Raw genomic sequence first — 18,742 nt, 5'->3', positions numbered from 1 at the left:
GAGCAATTCCCAATAGTGCCATCTTGAAGTCAATCCACATTTTCTTGCTCTAAGAAATTAAAAAGTGGCATTTTCCTCCAAATTATTCATGACTGACTTGAGTCAATAGTGAATTCTAAGAACATGTCATTATGAGGTCATTCATCACTGGATGAAATCTGAAGAGAAACTCTCCTTGGAACCAATCTTTTCTCACCTCCAACCCCCAGAAAAATTCCTATTCATGGCAAAAATAGCATCATCAGAAATGGTCTCTGTGTAGGTAAAACAAATTACAAGAAATTACAGGGACTGAGATGTCCTGTTTCATTTTTCTGAAATACATATCATATTGCCCTTCTATGTGACAATCCTTTGCAAGAGGATCTAAACAAGACCAGGTCATCACAAATGATTCAATGCCTAAAGGTGAAGGGAAGAGCTTAGTGGGATTTTTTTTTAAAAGCAGCTATGTGCAATTCTCATCAACATCAGTGTTTCTTAAGGGTAAATGTTGGCTTAAACCTTTGCAGGAATGGAAATATTAAAAAATCCTCACCAAAACACGCACATACAAAAAGAAAACAAAAACCTCAAAATAAACAAATCCAAAAAACAAACAAAACCCCAACAAAAACAAAACAAACAAACAAAAAAACAAACAAACAAAAAACTTGGAGAATTGTCCTTATTAAAGTTTAGCCTAATCATTTATACAATTATGCATATAAGGCTAAGCACTCCTATATCTTTTCAGATTGGAGTAATAATGAGGAAGCTTACAATAAAATAGTATTCTACTGAATGTAATTAACTTATAAAATACAGCAAACCCAGGAATGAAACATAATTATGACCATGATCTTCCCCAATTACATCCAAACACCAAAGAAAAGATCCTTAAGAAGAAAATATAGTTATTGCAATTATCTGCTCGCTTTTAAATACTCCTTCCATCTGTATTGGCAAATTAAGCCTGAATAGAAATACAAATTCATGTGAAATTACTTAAAGAAACATCGCTGATGCTATTTTCCAAGTATTTTGCTTAGATTCATTATGATTCTGTTCACACATAAAATTTTGAAATAAAATCCCTAGTTCTCAGATTGCTTCTTTATAATTTTCATAGCTCGCATACTTAGATCTGTGTGGTAAACACGCTAATTAAAAGTTTACACCAGTATGTGTGCAACTAGAACCTAATGAGTGTTACCTCTATATAAGACATCAATACCCAAAAGAGAAACTTATCGTCATAGCACTCAGTGTTCCTCTTTTGACCATATGATTATTTTAAACTGAAGACCTTCTGTGGCTTAGTGTAAGACCACTCGATATATCTAAATATTCAGCCTGAGTATATGTAACACTATTGCTTCAATGCACTGTAGAATGAGATTGAACAGTCCACTCGCAATGCAGTGTGTTCAAGTTGTCATTAATCCAAAGTAAATTAGACAAGGTCATACATCAGTACTTAAGTGGAAGGTTTATCACTTTTGATTTTGTTCCCTGCAACTTCCTGCTCTCTTTTTGCTAAAATTTACATGTCCTGCATTTTACATGAATCCTGCATTGATCTCACATCTTAAAGGAAAAGGTCTTTCAGGATACTCAAGTCCTTCATACATCTCATTAGCTCCATTTAGATTCACTATGTACACTTTTCTACTTGCCACAGCTGTATATAGTACAAAGTAAATTTTGTCTGTGAAAAGCCTTTCTGTGAAAAGGTGGGGAGAGGGGCCATGAGCCTCAGATGTTGCCTGCACAAGCAAGCAGTCCCAACATTTTCTCAGACCAAGCATGAAAAAGCTGATAAAAGGAGCTCCCCCACATGAGGGGATGAAGAAGGGCCATCAGCACACAAACCCTCCCTAGCAATCAGGTCAGCAGCAGCCTGAGATCAAAAAGCACGGAGCATACATTCAATGGATGCTAAATCTGGACCAATTTTACTTTCTGAAACAAAGCATCTGGCTTCTTAAAGATGTATGTCTTTCGTTAAAGGGGATTTTTCAAAAATTAAAGTGCTGAGGTTCACAAAACTTTTTGGTTACATGTGGAAAATGAACTTGTCTTTTTCAGAAAGCTGAAGTTTTAAAATAGCATCTTTAAAACAACATCTGCAATAAGGGATATTTTTGGGATTTTCATTCTGAACTCCAGCCTTGGGACACAGAGGTGCTTATTTTTTTAATGTTTAATTAACTGGATTTGGGTGATTTTTAAACAGAACAAGTAAATTCATGTTAGGCGAAATCAATTGGTGATGTGTTGAATGAGTGGTTAGTTTGTAACATACAGCATTTTTATACCTAAATGAAGTTTCTTTTTAATAGAGTAAACGAAGAGAGAACCACTTAAATCCCAAACATATTTAATTAAAATAGGGTAATTATTGTACAGTTATATTTGAACAGACAATATACTTGCAGCAATTATCTGTAATTATGCAACTCCAATCAGAGAATAATGGAGGTTTCAATGTCACTAAGCACTATAGGGATAATTACTCTTTCCATTATTCTGATGGGCACATAATTAGCAACTTTAGAAAAAAAATCTTCTTGGGGACATAACAGCCATACTTTAAATAGAGGCTGCTTGGGAATGATCAAGGTATTCTGTGCAAAAAGAAAAAGTAGCATCCTCAATTAGTTCCAGCTGAACAGTCATTACTTCCCAAAAAAAAGAGCATTTATTTCATGGCCACAATAAAGATACTCAATCATGTTTGAATACAATACTATGCTTACTGAATGAGACTTTAAAACAGTAGTATGTAATAATATAGTAGAAAAGCCTTAGATAAAAACCTCTCCTCTAACAGAGGATATCCAGGTCCAGAAAAGCCGTGCAACCATGGATTCATCTGGATCTCTAGCTGGTTCTTAAATATTATATTCTTGGTCTGAGGAGGAAAAGATTTGAGCCAAAGTACACAGTTGCTTCAAACATGTAACTGAAAATCAGATGGAAAAGAGCAGAAAGTCTGGTGACAGTACTAACAGACAGTACTCAAGAGATAAACATAATTTGTCTCACAAATTTCTGTATGCAGTGTCTCCAGATTGTCAGTTTTCTGTCATTCACCTTCACTATTACACAGAAACTGTGGCGTTACAAGAATGGCTGTATCTAAAAGCTAGACATCACCTCACATTTCAGTCTGTTGCTCAATCTGCAGCACTGGACATGACTTATTTTGTAACAGACTGTTACTTCTGTTGGTAAGGAGGCATGGTATGTCATAGCCACACTAAAAACAACAGACACTTTCAACCAGCTAGACATGACCATGATATCACCTGAGAGCTGCCAGCAAGCCTGACAGTTCAGCACCCATCACCTCTGTTGACATTACCAAACACTGCTGAGTTCACCTGCTGCCTGCTTGTTGGGAATGCCTATGAGATCACCTCTCCACATACTCTTCCCAGTCACCTGTGACCACTGTGGTGTCCCAGCTAACTCCCAGATTGGTTGCATCCTACTTTAGGCATATTGCTGACTCACCTAAGTCAGGGAGCAAAGTTAGCCTCGGTTTTCTGCTCAGTCAAACAGGGTAAGGAAGGTGTCTCTAGGTGAGGTCTGGTGGGTTGAGTTATCCCTTGGGTTTGTCCCACTCCTACAGCTAAACTACCAGAAGTTAACTCAGCTGCATGCCTGAAGCTGGATGGGATGACTCCAGACATAAGAGGAGATCAATCTTCTCTGCTGTCCATCCTTAGCAAGGGTGGCACAGCAAAAAAAAGGGCTGCCCAGTCAGGGTTGCCATGACATCACACTATTTCTCACCTAGCACACAGTTCAAAGCTTCAGGAAGACTAAGAGCTGCTGTTCCCAAACACTAGCTAGAAAATTTTTCCTTCTTTTCTGATGCCCTATGTGTGGGACACAAAAGACACCCCACAGACACCCACTCATTCCTTGGCCAAGCCCTAAGGATTCTCACTGACAGCACTGACAGCATTCTCACTGACAAGGAGTATCTCCTTTCTATACAAAACTTGGCAGCTACAATACTTGAAGTTCTGTTCAGGAAAAGTAATGTGGTTTTAGAGGGATTTAATGAGATTTTTAAATGGTAGTCAATTCTAGGCAAGGCCCTGACAAGCTCCCAGTTTTTATCTTTTATGAGTGGTATAATCTTTTCTGCTCATTTTCAGAACCAGAAACCCACCTAAGATTCCAAACAGAGGCTTTCCTGCACAAATATTTTGGAGTGTGAACTGGAATAAAAATACTAAAATTCTCTATGGCCTAGACAGAAATCATATGGTAACACAGAAAATATATTTATGGGGCAAAAAAGATACCATTCTTATATAGCTGCAGTTATAAGACCTGAAAAAGATTAATGCTCCATTTTGTAGGGTTGAAAGTAAAGGTGTTAGAAGCCTCTTTTCATGTTTTCCTTCAGTGTTTAGATTTAAAAGAAAATTGAGGAAACATGGTGCTTTTAAGAGAGACTACTGAGATTTTCTCCTAGACTAACAGCTTTGCTGACACAATATATATTTGGATTCCAGACTTGACAAAGATCACATTCTGATTGCAAGGCTCAAAAGACAGTCTTGGCCCAATCCTGGTCCTCTGCACACAGGCTGTTCATCACATACCTGCAGCCCAGTGTCATGGCCTCTATCTTCGAGTCTGGGAGGCTGGTAGCCAACTACAGCAGGTCAGCCTGAGTTGCCACCTGATGGTCAGAAAGGTAGCCAGGAGCTCCAGGGACATGAGGAATATGTTCCAGCTGCCACTTGGTAAAACCCTGCAGAAATGCATAATCCCTACTGGCAGCTTGTGCTCTCTTAAGGTATTTCAGCCATTTTGAACTAAAATGTAGAAGCAAACAAATTCTATCACAAACTTGACCCTTACAACTCAATCCATCACCTCTTTGCTAACAGTGAAAAGTGTCCTGCAGTTTTCTCATTAGGCCAATACTTTACTGGCTATGCAAGATGCAGTGAAGAATACTTTCTACATTTGAGCAAGGCTTTCCCAGCAAAAGTTTGATCACTGTGCCATATGAAAGGTGCTGTAGCTTAATCAAGACTTTTGACTCCCATGGTGATTAGACAGCATGAGGAAGGACGAAGTTTCCCAAAGAGACAGTCTGCATCCATGCAAGGAAAAAATGTTCTCAATGTGTTCAGAACGAAAATTGCAATGACATCTGCACGCTACTGGGTCAGACTTTGCTTATTATATGGTATAAAAATGTCTTCTTGTATTAGGTTTTATGACAACTAGCCATTGCTTGAATGGATTACAAACATCTCTCCTGGAACTGGATACCAATTGTTGCCTCTTTGCATCATTTCAATAACTGTGTATTATTCAGAATAATAAACAATTAGGATAGGAACTTCAGATTTTTTCTGTAGCAAATATAATATACTTTTCTTCTATTTTCATTCTACAAAGTTTCCAATTTCTTGTTTTAATATGTTTAAACTTTTGTCTAAGGTGGCTGAATTATTTCTCTTCCTAGTAGTGCTTCCTTTCTATAATTTCTGGGGGAGAAGGGGAGTGATGTCACAACAACTCTATTGATTCACATTCTTTACTGATATATTAGCACTTATCTTTCACTTTTTTCCCCCAAAAGACTGTGCTATTGCATTGCCCCTATTTCCTTCTTTTTACTTTCTATGATTTTCTTACTTAATTTAGTTCTGAACTTTGAATAGTTTCCCTTTTGAAGTAGACTCTAGTTAGTCCTTTTATTATTTGTAGGATTTGTCATAATGTTAACTAACAAATGTTCAAATTTATTCTGCGGCATTACAGAGGTAGTTTTCAATGTCAACATTACCTTCACCTCTCCCTGTGCCTCTGGGCATATAGTATACAAACCATTTGGGGTTAAAAAAAGAAAAAAAACACCACCAAAGAAACCCCACAACCACCACCACCACAAAACAAACAAAAAACCCCACACATTTCTGTTGTCCTACTCTGTAAACAGTTCAAAACCCTGACAGAGAAAAATGCAGCAAGAGAGAGCTCTAGAGGCCCTCTCCCGCATTGCACCAACTCCCACGTATATACACACTTACACATGCACTAAATGCATGCCCTATCTCTTTTGTACATCTGACATACAGGAAGCTTACAAAACACTCCAGCCATAAGCTGCAATTATATGACATCCCACACTTTGTTCGGCTACCAGAGCTTAGTTCTTTGAAATGAAGGAGGCAGAGGAGTGTTTTGCTTGGATCTTTCTTTGGAAGACAGTGATTTTTGATTACAAACAATAGACCTGAGTCAATCCCTATAAAATAAGAAAAGCGTCATTACAGTAAATTCTGGACAAGCTCTGTAGTCTTCTAATGTTCCTAAAATTTAAAGAAATCACAAAACCCACAATACTTTTTCAGTTCAGGTGAGAAGCACATGGTTGCAGCAACTACACTTACCAAAATCCCTTTGAGGTAAGCTTTAAGTAGTCAGCAGAAAGAAAAACCCTTTATAAGAGATCCCAAACTCATTATTATACATAATACAGGCATTATCAGGTACCACTGGAGTTTATCTTCCCAAGGAACTGTTGAGCCATCTGGCAGAAGGTAGCTAAGGAGCTTCTGGGAAAGGAGCCTCCTGTACCACACCCATGCTCTGAGGATGAAAACTATGCTACTGTGTACCTGACCATCAACCTGATCATCACTATATGCAAAACAAGGGCTAAAATACTACTAATACCCAAGATCAGAGACTGTGCTGTACCACAAACACAGGTCTGTTTTACAGGGACTGTTTTATCTCAGGTCCTGGAGTTTTCGTTACTTATGAACCAAAATTTGCCTTTCTAATTGGAAGAAGTCCCCAGGCAGATGTATCCCAGCTCAGTGACTGCCTCAGGGCATCTCTCTGGTATCACCCCAGTAACTCTTGGAGTCTCTTTCCCTGTTGCTCCTGAAGGAAGAGGGCTACGGGCATGCCTGCCAGTTCCCAAAGCAACACTTCCTCTTAGAGAGGGTCAAGATGTCTCAGACACTCGCATGACGATGAGCTAAGCCAAAGGACAAGAGCTTAATTACAGAAAGAACACAGATTTGTTCAAAACCCATAGTGTTTAAACCCATCCCTGCCTACAGCCTGTCCTCCAGGCTGTTCAAATCATGTTCTTCCACAAAAACTTAGATACAAGTCGTATAGAAATCTTTTCTGTGGCATACAAACTTTTTGTTCTGCATTTCTACCTTACATAATAGAAGAGCATATTCCCTAACATCTGTCAGTTTTAACACTTTAAATTCCATGGTAAAATGAAAACGCATTCATTCAGAAATTTATTTCATTCATTTATTTCATTCAGAAATAAAACCATAAGGATCTCACAAGCAGACCTCAACATAAGCAGGAATGTTTGTCATTTTCTGACACACCTATAAACACAGATGATGTGTGTGGGCAAAAAAAGCAAAGGACCAAATTCTGGCCACACCCAAATCTATACTGAATGTGAGACTGCAACAATAAAAATGGCCACATTTTCTCTCTGTTTAACTTATATATGCGCATATTGTATTATCTTATAACTTTAATAACCTTCTTAGCTACATTCTATTTTAAATACCAGACTAGTATAGGTATGGAACACCATATAAATCAGCAGAACAACTTTTCTATGAGAATTATTTAACTGCTATTGATTACATGAAGCCACACACAGATGTAGGGGAAAAAAATTGTGTTCATATATACGGCCATCTCAGCTAGATGCACCATACAAATCATCGTGTCTCTGCAACATCCCTCTTGCTTACGGCAACTGAAAAATCAATACTTGTCTTTAAGTAGGCTCTCCTCACCACTCGGCTGCCATGGTCAAGGTGGTTTTGCTGGGATTCTCCTTTGCCAGCCTCCTTATACTCTGAGGTCAGCTCCTAAGAGGTAGGTGGATTTTTTCCTCCCCAACTTTAACCATCCCTTTTCTGAAAATCCTCTCTCTTTCACTTCTTCCCCTCCAGAACAGCTATTTGCAGTGTCCTTCAGAGACCACATTAAAGCTCTTAAATCTTTCCTGCATTTCTTTCTATTGACCACTCTCAGATGGTTAGCCCCAAAATTCACAAAGGATGAATCAGACTCTAAAATACCATGAAACAACAACTACACAAAGCTTAAAAATAACTGGTGTAGTTTGGGGATGTTTTCTGCTTGCTCTGAATACGTGTGCAAGGTCCTTATGGCACTGAAACTCTCTAACCTTTTAGTGAGTACAGAAATCTTGGCTACTGATGCAGTTCCCTCAGCAGAATCCCCCAAGGGGGAAATCAAACCCCTTTGGGTTTGACCATAGAATAATAGAATGGCCTGGGTTAAAAGAGACCCTTTCACTGGACCAGGTGGCTCAGAGCTCCATTCAACCTGGCCTTGAACATATGAGACATCCACACCTTCTCAAGGCAACCTCTTCCAGTGCCTTACCACTCTGACAGTAAAGAATTTCTTCCTAATATATAATCTAAACTTACTCTGTTTTAGTTTGAAGCCTTTCCCCCTTGTCCTGTCACCACATGCCTTTGTAAATAATCTCTCTCAACCTTTCTTGTAGGCTCCCTTTAGGTACTGGAAGGCCACAATTAGGTGACCCCTAAGCCTTCTCTTTTCTCAGCTCTTTTCCTTTCCTCATGGGAGAGGTGCTCCATTCCTCTAATAATTTTGGTGGACCTCCCCTAGGCTTGCTCCAACAGGCTGATATCCTTCCTGCGCTGGGGACCCCAGAGCTGGATGCAGCACTCCACATGAGGTCTCACAAGAGCAGAGTAGAAGGGCAAAATCCCCTCCCTCGACCCACTGGCCACACTGGTTTTGATGCAGCCCAGGACACAATTGGCTTTCTGGGCTGCCAGTGCACATTTCTGGCTCATGTCCATCCTCTCATCCACCAGCGCTCTCAAGTCCTTCTCAGCAGGGCTGCTCTCAATCTCTTCAACCCCCAACCTGTGTTGATACCAGACATTGCCCCAACCCAGGTGCAGCACCTTGCACTTGCTCTTGTTAAACCGCACAAAATAACCATGGCCTCAGTTGTTGAGCTTGTCCAACTCCCTCTGGATGGCATTCCATCCTTCAAGTGTGTCAACCACAGCACTCAGGTTTGTGTCATCTGTAAATTTGCTGAGAGTGCACTTGATCCCTTCATCTATGTCAATAATGAAGACAGCACCTATGCACAGCAAGAGTCCCACAGGCACCTTCAGGGCTGGCCAATCATTAGATTAAAACAGCTTTGAACTGGACAAAACTCAAACTGGTCATCTGCCTGTGAAAGACTCCATGGCTTGCTTAGCTGGGAGCTAAGATGGAGCACTGCAGCTGAAATTCCAATGACCTGCTGTCCTCTGCCTCATAGGGACAGAGGGAGAACAGCTCTTCTGGCAGCGCATGTAAATCTTCACAGCTTTTCGAGGCTTCCTGCAATTGTCAACACTGAACCTCTCAAGCTTTCCCAGTCAATTCTATGGAGAAAGAGAGGACTGTTCTGATCAAAAGAACAATGCTGGTGGCCAATTGTCAATTACATTTTTGGATGAAGGAGCCTCCTAACTGATCTATTATCCATTTTGCCGTGTTAAAAAGGTTGGACAATGCCATGTCCATATGTGCAAACAAGGTGTGCATTGTGTGGGTTGGTTAAATAGTCCCAAATATGCGATGCCAAAAAAGCTAAGAGGAAAAAAAAACCAAACCACACTCCAGCAAATGAGCTTAAAAAAAGGTTAATAATGGTCAGCTTGAAAGCCATAAGGAATGCCCTAAAAATATAACCAAGAACTGTGGATGCTGTCTCAACATATAAGCACCAAAAAATTACTCACATGAGTCTAATTACATGTGAAACAGCTTGTATATCTAGTTAAAAATAAAAAAAGCCCAAAGGAAGCTCAAAAAAGATTAAGCCTTAATTCAGTCATACGTATTCATGTATTTGGGAAAATATCCCTTACAAAAATTAGACTCCATAGTCATAACAAAAATTAATGCAGAGAAATGTTTGTGCATTATATACATATATATGATTCTCTTAAGTAAAAGTAACTTATTTGAAGTAACTAAAGTCTCACTTTTCATTCTAAAATTAATTAAAGGAAAATCCAAGTACTCAAGTTGTTTAATAAACACAGTAAGCAATGTCATGGTCAAAGAGAAAAACGAACAGGGTTTTTGCTGAAAATGCACCAAGAGGAAATAAATAGCTTTCTGGATAAGTAATAATCAACAGCAAACTGCAATGCCATTATGCTTTACAAAGGATAGAGTGGAATGTGTGGAAAGATTAGAACAAAAAAATAAAGAAAGCTGTAAAAAACCCAGATACTTGACAGAAGAATGAGAAAAGGACATGGCTCGGTGTTCTGCAAAAATGATTCAAATAAATCTATACTTTGGCAAATAGGAAAAGGAAACAGAAAAGATGTAATAAAATCCAGTTATTTTTCTTGGCATTTCATTTGACAGCAATAATATCTAAGGTCATCTCTCATATAAACTTACCCTAAGTAGAAACATTTTGCTTCTGTTTACATTGAGATTGGACAGTAAAGTCATTATAGTTTGTTCATGTGGTGGTGTTCTTTATCTTCTATGGCTCCTCACAAAGTAATACATTTTATAATTGGAGAAAGAAAAACCAGATTTGTATAATACCAATGAGTGTTATAGGTAGCAAAGACAATTTTACTGGCTTATAAAAATTGAAACAGGGAGATGGCCACAAAAAAATATAAAACTTTGCCAATGAGTTCATATTATACACAAGAATACAAAACTCTCAGGATACTAACTTCAAATCATCATCTCTGTCTCCTACTATACCATATCTTTGGCAAGGTTTATGAACAATGTTTCCATCTCTCAAAACTCTTAGGTTCCCCACGTGAACTTTGACTATATTTCAAAAGTTTCCATTAGCCTTCAAATAAAAATCAGATAGTAGGATTCTTTTACAGAGTGAGTAAAGGGTGTTCTCATAGGAATCTTTATACCTATATATGTGTATGTGTGTGTGTGTGCGTATACATACACGTACACACACAGAGAATTAGTTTGAAAGCATTTTTGTCCAGGAAAAATGGAAAAACAGCCTAAAATTTTTTGAGGGATAGGTGCTATGTGGTTTGAGCTTTACAGTACCATTACCTGAGTTCCAAAAAATGGTAATGTTAGAAAGATGTTCAAGTAATCACTCTAAAAGCTTGACTGCAATTATAAAATACAATATCCCTGCACCTTTTGATGTTGTCCTTTCTCTTTTTTTCAATACATTGAGGATGACACTAATAATGTCAATAATATTAATTCATCAGTCTCCCGCAATGTATGTTTGCCATGTTCTGTATCATGTTAAGAGCAGGAATGAAGGCACTGATCTCTATCAAAAAAAGTTCTTTCAGACAAAATTCAGATCAAAATGTTGCCGCTTATAATGCAGTACCACCATTAGAATAAAAAAACAAGCCTAGGTAACTGCTGTGACAATAAGCAGAGTAAGACTGTATTTTATGTCCCCCTTCATTACAAATCCATTTGGCATCCATTCTAATTGCTAGCCTATTCTCAGAAAAAAAAAGTTATTTGATGGGTTGGTGGATGTCGTGTGCATTGTACATTTATAGCACTTCCATTGTAATTCAACATTAATTATATTTCACATTATGTACTGCATGATGCTGCCATATGAAATGGTCCAATTCTGTAAATGAGAAAATTAAGCTCACTTTTGTCTGTTCTAATCCCATTTTACCCTTATTACACTTCAGTATCAGAACTCTCCTCTTTTGTTGTATTACCAAATCCACAAACACACGAAACACAGTTCTTTCACACAGAAGAGCAAAAGCTTTAACAACCTTTAAAAAAGAAAAAAAAAATCCCAAACAAAAAAAACTAATTTTCAGCAATTCCGTATCACTTTAATATATTTTCCTACTTTTGAATTCTTACTAGGTTCATAAAACACTAATTGAGAGAAAAAATGGAGCACTAGTTTCCTGTCATCATAGATATAGAAATAATAAACATGCATGACAGCATGATTTTAAAAAATGTGTCACTTCATGTATACCCTGACCTCTTCTCAGTCAGTTTGACATTTGCTCAGATATGACTAGTGTTTATTTTCCCATAGCTGTGTTTATCACATAGCATAAAAGAAAAAGACAAAAAAAAAAGGGCAGTTAGAGGGTTTTCATCTTTTGTTGAGTCATAGAGAGTTATCCCTACTGAAATGAACCTGATCGTTAGTACAAAATAAAGAAATTAAAAAGGGAATAGTACAGTGGAAGATACACATATATTTGTGGAAAAAATATTTTAAAACATCAGAATGCTTTTTACACTTTCTCTCATGCCTCACAATTGACAGAATTTATAGAGGTTGGGTCCTTTTGTAGGAACTTCTGTTGCTTGACTTCATTTCAACAGTACACCAGGTGATCTTTCCAGAGATCCTCTGGAAAGGCATTTTTGAAGCCTTAGGTGCTTAGTGTGGACAGACAGGTTGAAAGCCCAATTATGTTCTTCAAGCAATTTACTAGGCAGTCCTTCTATCAAATATTTATGTCAAATGTGACACTTCTCAAACAGAGGCTAAAGAGCCCATGAAGATGGGGGGGGGGGGGAGGAAAGGAAAAATAAGAAAATATGAACAAGACAGGAGCTTTAAGACCACCCAGATTCTCTTAATCCATGAAGCCTTTCTTGTCCGCCTTTGCTGACCCTTAGAGCTAGACTTTCCAGAAACTTTCTAGGAAATAAGGCAGAGAGGTTAATGCCACTTGTTTGCTCATAAACATTCTTCCAGAATAGACACATGGTTGAATAGGATGCACAAGTCTTTAGTTTAAGAAAAGTATTGGGAATATCAGACAAATTATTTCTGTACCTGTAAGCAGGTGTTACTGTATCCGATTTACTACAGTTTTAGAGTAGAACCTCATGAGATGTTACTTGACTCTGTGGGAAAGTTGCCCATACTAGACCAGAGGACCAGACCTTGTCTTCTTCAGTGAAAGTGGGAAAAGCTACATTCCCATATGTAATTGGTTATCTTCAGTAGCTAGTTGTCACGTCCACACCAAGAAATCAAAGGATATGATGACTCATGGGAGACCCCAGCTACAGACCCCTCAGGCCACTTAGGCAGAGAAGGCCTAGATGGGAACCCCGTAGTCTTTCCTCAAGAGCTCGGCTGATTTGCCTATTTCCCTTCAACAGGAACAGGGTCTTTCTCTATTGTTTCTCAATATTTAGATAAGCAATGAAAGCCTTCATCCAATTTCCATGGGCTTGGAACCTTACAAGTAAGTGCTAAAATCTTACAGACTGTAAACTGCTTGTGGTTAAGACCCTTTAAGGTACGCCCCGCTGACCAGCTAAAACAGAGAGACAAGAAGCCCATACAGCAAGCTCCTCCAAAGTAGTACCTTTATAAGCCATATTTTCATTGAGTAGTAGTTTAGCCATGCTATTTTCTAGCTAGAAGAAAGTGGTAGCAAGGAATCTATTCCTGCTTTTTATACAAACACATACTCCACAACAGTCTAACACATGCTGAAACTGTCAACCTGTGCCACAAAAATTGGGGACAAATCTGGGATATCTTTGGGTAAAATACCCAGAAAATATATGGGTGCATAACAGCTGTTTAACAGAAGTTTTCTGAAGGTACTCCAACTGTAGTAGGTAGAACATTCCTTCTAAATCTTAGTACTAAAACGTTAAACCTTCAGGTTCCCATACAAAAAAATCCTATAGGTAGATGCTTGTAGTTTCCAGGTCATTTTCTCAAAGGAATAACCTACAGTGCCTCAGTAAAGCGAGCATTTACTGCATCCAGGAAACATTATAAATAAGGTGAATAATTTTTTAATATTATAGATAACTTTCAATAAAATCTCCTAACAATACTGTTCCAGTTAATTACACCATTCCTGGACATGTTGATGTCACCATATACTTAAATATAGGGTTTCAGTAGAAGAGTCATGTTTCTGAAACTTTATTGTGCATCTATAAAAGTTTCATGTTGAATTACTGGATTTTTAGTGTAATTATAGTATGTCAATTACATATTTATAACAGCATTACAGGGCTTGAGAACAGGGACTGCTGGCATTCTCTGTCTAACACTTCAGAATTAGTCAGATAACCTTCAGCCGGGTATCTCTGCACGCAGGAGCACTGCAGTCCTGGAGCTGAGACTCAGACAAAAAAGAATAAAATCTGCAGCCTTTATTCAAAGGACTACAAGAATCAGCATGCCACACACACAGCAAAAACTTGTTATGCATGGATCAGTCACTAAATCCATAAAGATTTATTCAATATTCTTCCTTTACAGTCAGAATTTCTTATGCCATTTCAGAAACCAAGACTGTGTCCCGGACCTGTACCAAGCTTCCTGAACACAGTAGCCTACCCTATGCTTTGTATGTGCAGTCTCAAGAGTATCCTGTGAAGGTCTAATGAATCTCCTCATCACTGCTCTCTCTGAGCCAAAATCAGACATTGTAGTAGCATAGATTTTTACTGCAGTCAGAGGTTACAGATAAGTTAATAATACAAAAGACCAATACTCTATGGAGACAGTACAGGTTTGGGATACTGCAAAGGGATACCATTATCATCTCATCAAGCCTTTTAAAATTTACTTGACCATTCAGTTTGATTTAATATAGATACAATTGTTAAGTTAGCTAAAAATGAAAAAAATCAGCAAGAGAATATAAATTGCAGAAGTCTTCCTTTATGGCAGCTTACGCCTCTTAGTCCCTTTTCATATAATCAAACTAGTCTTGTCAGAATTCGTCACTTAGTATTTGCAATAAAATTTCTGGTTATGATAATGTTTGTCCTCTATTATCCTTAAGAACATTTTCAGAGGTGCTGCCCTAAGGATCGGCAGAAGACCTGACATTTAAAAATCAGTCATTTGATATTTGGAATTACTTAGAATTATTCTAACTCAAAATAAAGGTTGTGTATGCATGAAAGTGCACAGCCTTTCTTCGCGACACCTCTATCTTTCTTACCTTTTTTCTGAGCCACAATATTTTTGGTACTTGAAGTCCTGTAATAGCAAGTTCACATTCAAGATTTAACCAATGTCAGTGAAAGAAGTGTTAATTGCTTCCAAGTTACACTATCTGTTGGCTGTTCAACTACATTTGCTACACATGCTGATATGTGAAAGCCCAGACTGCAAGACAGTCCACTGCAACACCTCCAGAACCTTGCAAAGCATGTTTGGATATAACATTAATTCACCAGAAGCTGGTCAGTTCTGGACTTCCATTCGTTTTCGTATTTGTCAAAAGTAGTTTTTTAATAAAAGTTCAATCCTTCCAGTGGTTTAAAAAACAGAAAAGCACAGTTATGCCCATTGTACAGATCATATATTCAAGCCTCAGATAAACATGACCTGTACAATTGCACCAAGTAGATCAATACCAAAATGGGAAAAGAACTTTCTCCCCTTGTTTTGACCAGTGTGATATTCAGTGAACTATCTTGCCACTTTTGAGTTATTTCAAGATTTACCATTGTCATTTCTAGTATCCCAGTTTAAAACACCTACTTTAAATGCATTTTATGAAAGCATAAGTAACATTAACGTGAAATTGAAAGAGATTATTTTTTTTTGAGAGCAGAGAGAGCAAAACACTAATTATTACTTAAGACTGCTTCTCAGACAAAAGGCAGAGAGAACTGCGTAGCTTCATGTTTAGTCTTCTCATACTGGAAATTTGCCAATTAAGACTTTTCTTCCTTGCATTATTCTAAGATTCCTTTAAGAGACAACCTAATTAGCACAAGGTCTCCAAATAGGATGACAATTTATGCTGACAGTTAAATGCTGAGTTATTCTTGTTTCTCAGCTTTAAAAAAATGGGAAGAACCAGAATGGTAATGATAATTTCATATTATATAAGATAAAGTGAATTATTATGCTCATATTTGCTCTTCAGTGCATAGACCATAACACATCTTGTTTCAAAGTCAGACCCATTTTAAATTAATTGCAGGGCATTTAAATCAATTGCCCAATATTGCCACATTTGGCAACAAGCATTGCCAACACAAAGCAATCACAGAAAGGAAGTTCACAGGTAGCACCCAATTTCGGAAGAGGGCATAAGTCATCCCATGATGACCTATTAGATGTCACTGCTGGACTACTTTTGGTCAGTTAGGTCGAAGCTATCTGGTTTGGCCTGCAGTTATATTGCCATGCTGCAGACATACCCGAGTCATCTTTCCTTGTTTAGCCTCAGGCCCTCTTATGGTGGCCACAGCAGAATACACAAAAGTACAGTTGTTTTAAATGAAAATACAATAACAGACCCTTTATTAGGATACAGAAGAACCCAGAAAGGAAGCAGAGATGTAACTTCCCTGGTCTTTATAGAAATACAGGTCAAGATTCAATGGATGAATTTTTAACAAGAGAAAAATAATCAACTTTTGTATTTTTTATTGGTTGTTTTAAACCATTGCCACTGATTATTCCAAGATTGGGCTTCTTTCTCATTATTCCTGTGAGCAGAGATAAAATAAAGCCTTCAGGAAAATACAGTGCAATGGAAGAACTGTCCATGGAATACAGACATTTTCAAAATAACAAAAAAATAAAACCCACAAAGAACCTGATCCCTATCCCTACTGTGAGTTGATTTATCAAGACCTATACCGTAAGAAACACTCAGAGAAAAATGGAAAACGCTTTTAAAGGACTATTGTTGCAATCCCAATTAAAGCAAAAACAATATCATTATATATTCCAAGTGGAAAAGTTTCCAGCTGCAATGATACACCTTTTCAGCAATCTGAAAGTGAAGCTATTTAGAACAATGAGAACAGCTGACACTTCCCCATTGCTGTCCCCTTGATTCATGTGTCTAGATGACTCATGATAAATAAATCCACGTATTTGAAATGGTCTTTTTTATAAGTCTATGAACAAACCACATTACCATACCATGGAGATTTCAGAATTCCAGATAGTCCAAAAATTTATTTCCAGTGTCCCATCTATTTTGCAAATCACTGCACCAAAACTCTGCATTATCCTGTCAGATTCCTGCAGTACTCATTTTTCTGCTGTGCTTCAGTGAACACTTCACCAGCTGCATCTTTCTGCATCAGAATAAAATGAACATGAAGAAAACTTTGAAATCATCAAAGTGGAAAAACAATTTTTCTTTTCTCCTCCACTTTTCTTTATATCCACTTTCTCAGGTGCTTGCAGAAATCAGTATATGATCATCTGATTGCAGGAGTTAAGAGACATGATGAAGCCACAGTCACTGCAGGAGGAAGAGCTTAAGCTGCCTCTCTCAGCTTCAGTTGTTTTCCTCACCACATCCTTGCTCCTTTCCCTCAGACTAGAATATAAGCACTACATTTTATAGATTGTTCTTTATTAAAAAAGATAAGAAAATTGTGCATATTGTGTATTAGAATGTCTTGAAATTTCAGTATTCCAAAAATTTATTTGGTGTTTCTTTCCAAGAATGACCAAGCAGGATCAGTGCATAGTAGAGATGCCTTGTGTTTTTACCTGGATTAGTGACTTGCAGCTCATCAAGAGTCTGGAGCTGGCTGTGTGGCTTTTATCAAAGCCAGGAATGGCACCAAATGTGTTCCTACAGGATTGGAAAAATTTAAATTTAGGAAGATATTAAACACCTAGTCACACTTCTCAGGTGCATTCTGATCAGAAGAAAGGCGCTGTGCAAAGTATTACAGAAGAGCCAAGCTGGACGTTCCTGGAGAAAATCTTGCCATGGTACCATAACAGAGGAAGCTTTACACACACCCTTCATCACTGTACAAAGTCTTGCATGAGAGCAGGCACTAAGGAATGGAGGCACAACTAACAGAGGTTTAAACAGATCACACTTTGCAAAGGGGAGCGAAGACCAAAGCTAACAGGTACTCTGAGCACAGCAGTCCTCCAGGACTCTCTTTTCAGTCAGAGGAAAAAAGAACACAACAATATTCAGAATATAATCTAGATGCTTTCTCTTAATCAGATTACTTGTTGGTAGCTTTGTTCAACCACTTAGTGAAAGTGAGCCAAGTAATTAAGACACCAATTTCTGTCTAGCCTCTTCTAAAGTATATTTATTATTTCTTCTTCTAATAATCTTTCCCTAGTGCACACCTTCCTTTTCCATATTTACTTAAACAGATTTTATCTTGTTAAGTGTTCAAGGCACTCTACACTTATGTTTGTATTTCAAAACTGCCCTGGAAATCAGTAGGATGTCAGTAGTCTCTATGTCCCAGTGAAAACAGGCAGAGTGGTGAAATAACACCATTAGCTGATGACACACACATTCAGGGCAAGCAGTGTTGCATGCAACCCTTACCACCTGGTTTGATCCATGAAGAATAGCAGTAACTGGCAAATCTTGTTGGTGTCATTAAGATGAGCCTTGAGAATTAGCCAAGCTATAGATACTACACAGAAGTATGTAATTGGTGCTTCCCTCAGGGAAATATCTTAATTTGATTAGTGTTGAACCCAAATTGTTTTCATTAGCTATTACTAGCCATGCGGGGGAAAGGGCCTGCTGTGCACAGGTGGCTTGGACATCTCTTCATGCTTTCAGGACCTCTGTTTATGCCAGTGGGACAGTGGCATAAACTATTAGAGGCAGGGAAGTGATTCAAATTAATGTTCTCTGGCCTAGCAAGGCCATTTAATTTAGTCCCAGGAGATAAAATA

At 38.0% G+C, this 18,742-nt stretch overlaps 1 long non-coding RNA gene across 1 annotated transcript in view; it reads right to left on the bottom strand.

The window, feature by feature from the left end:
* Window positions 1-17,005: 17,005 nt before the first annotated feature.
* LOC127469256 (uncharacterized) overlaps window positions 17,006-18,742 on the bottom strand; it is a 32,910-nt gene continuing 31,173 nt past the window's right edge. The window contains exons 2-3 of the long non-coding RNA XR_007903906.1: window positions 17,570-17,654; window positions 17,006-17,145 (exon numbers count right to left, since the gene is read on the bottom strand). This is a non-coding gene — a long non-coding RNA (uncharacterized LOC127469256). The remainder of the gene's footprint in view (window positions 17,146-17,569; window positions 17,655-18,742) is intronic.

The sequence above is a fragment of the Manacus candei genome, unplaced genomic scaffold, assembly GCF_025592945.1.
Source record: "Manacus candei isolate 608988 ecotype Guabito, Panama unplaced genomic scaffold, ASM2559294v1 h1tg000017l, whole genome shotgun sequence".
In the NCBI taxonomy this organism is placed as follows: Eukaryota; Metazoa; Chordata; class Aves; order Passeriformes; family Pipridae; genus Manacus; species Manacus candei.
This window is presented reverse-complemented; position numbering and strand designations above follow the sequence as displayed.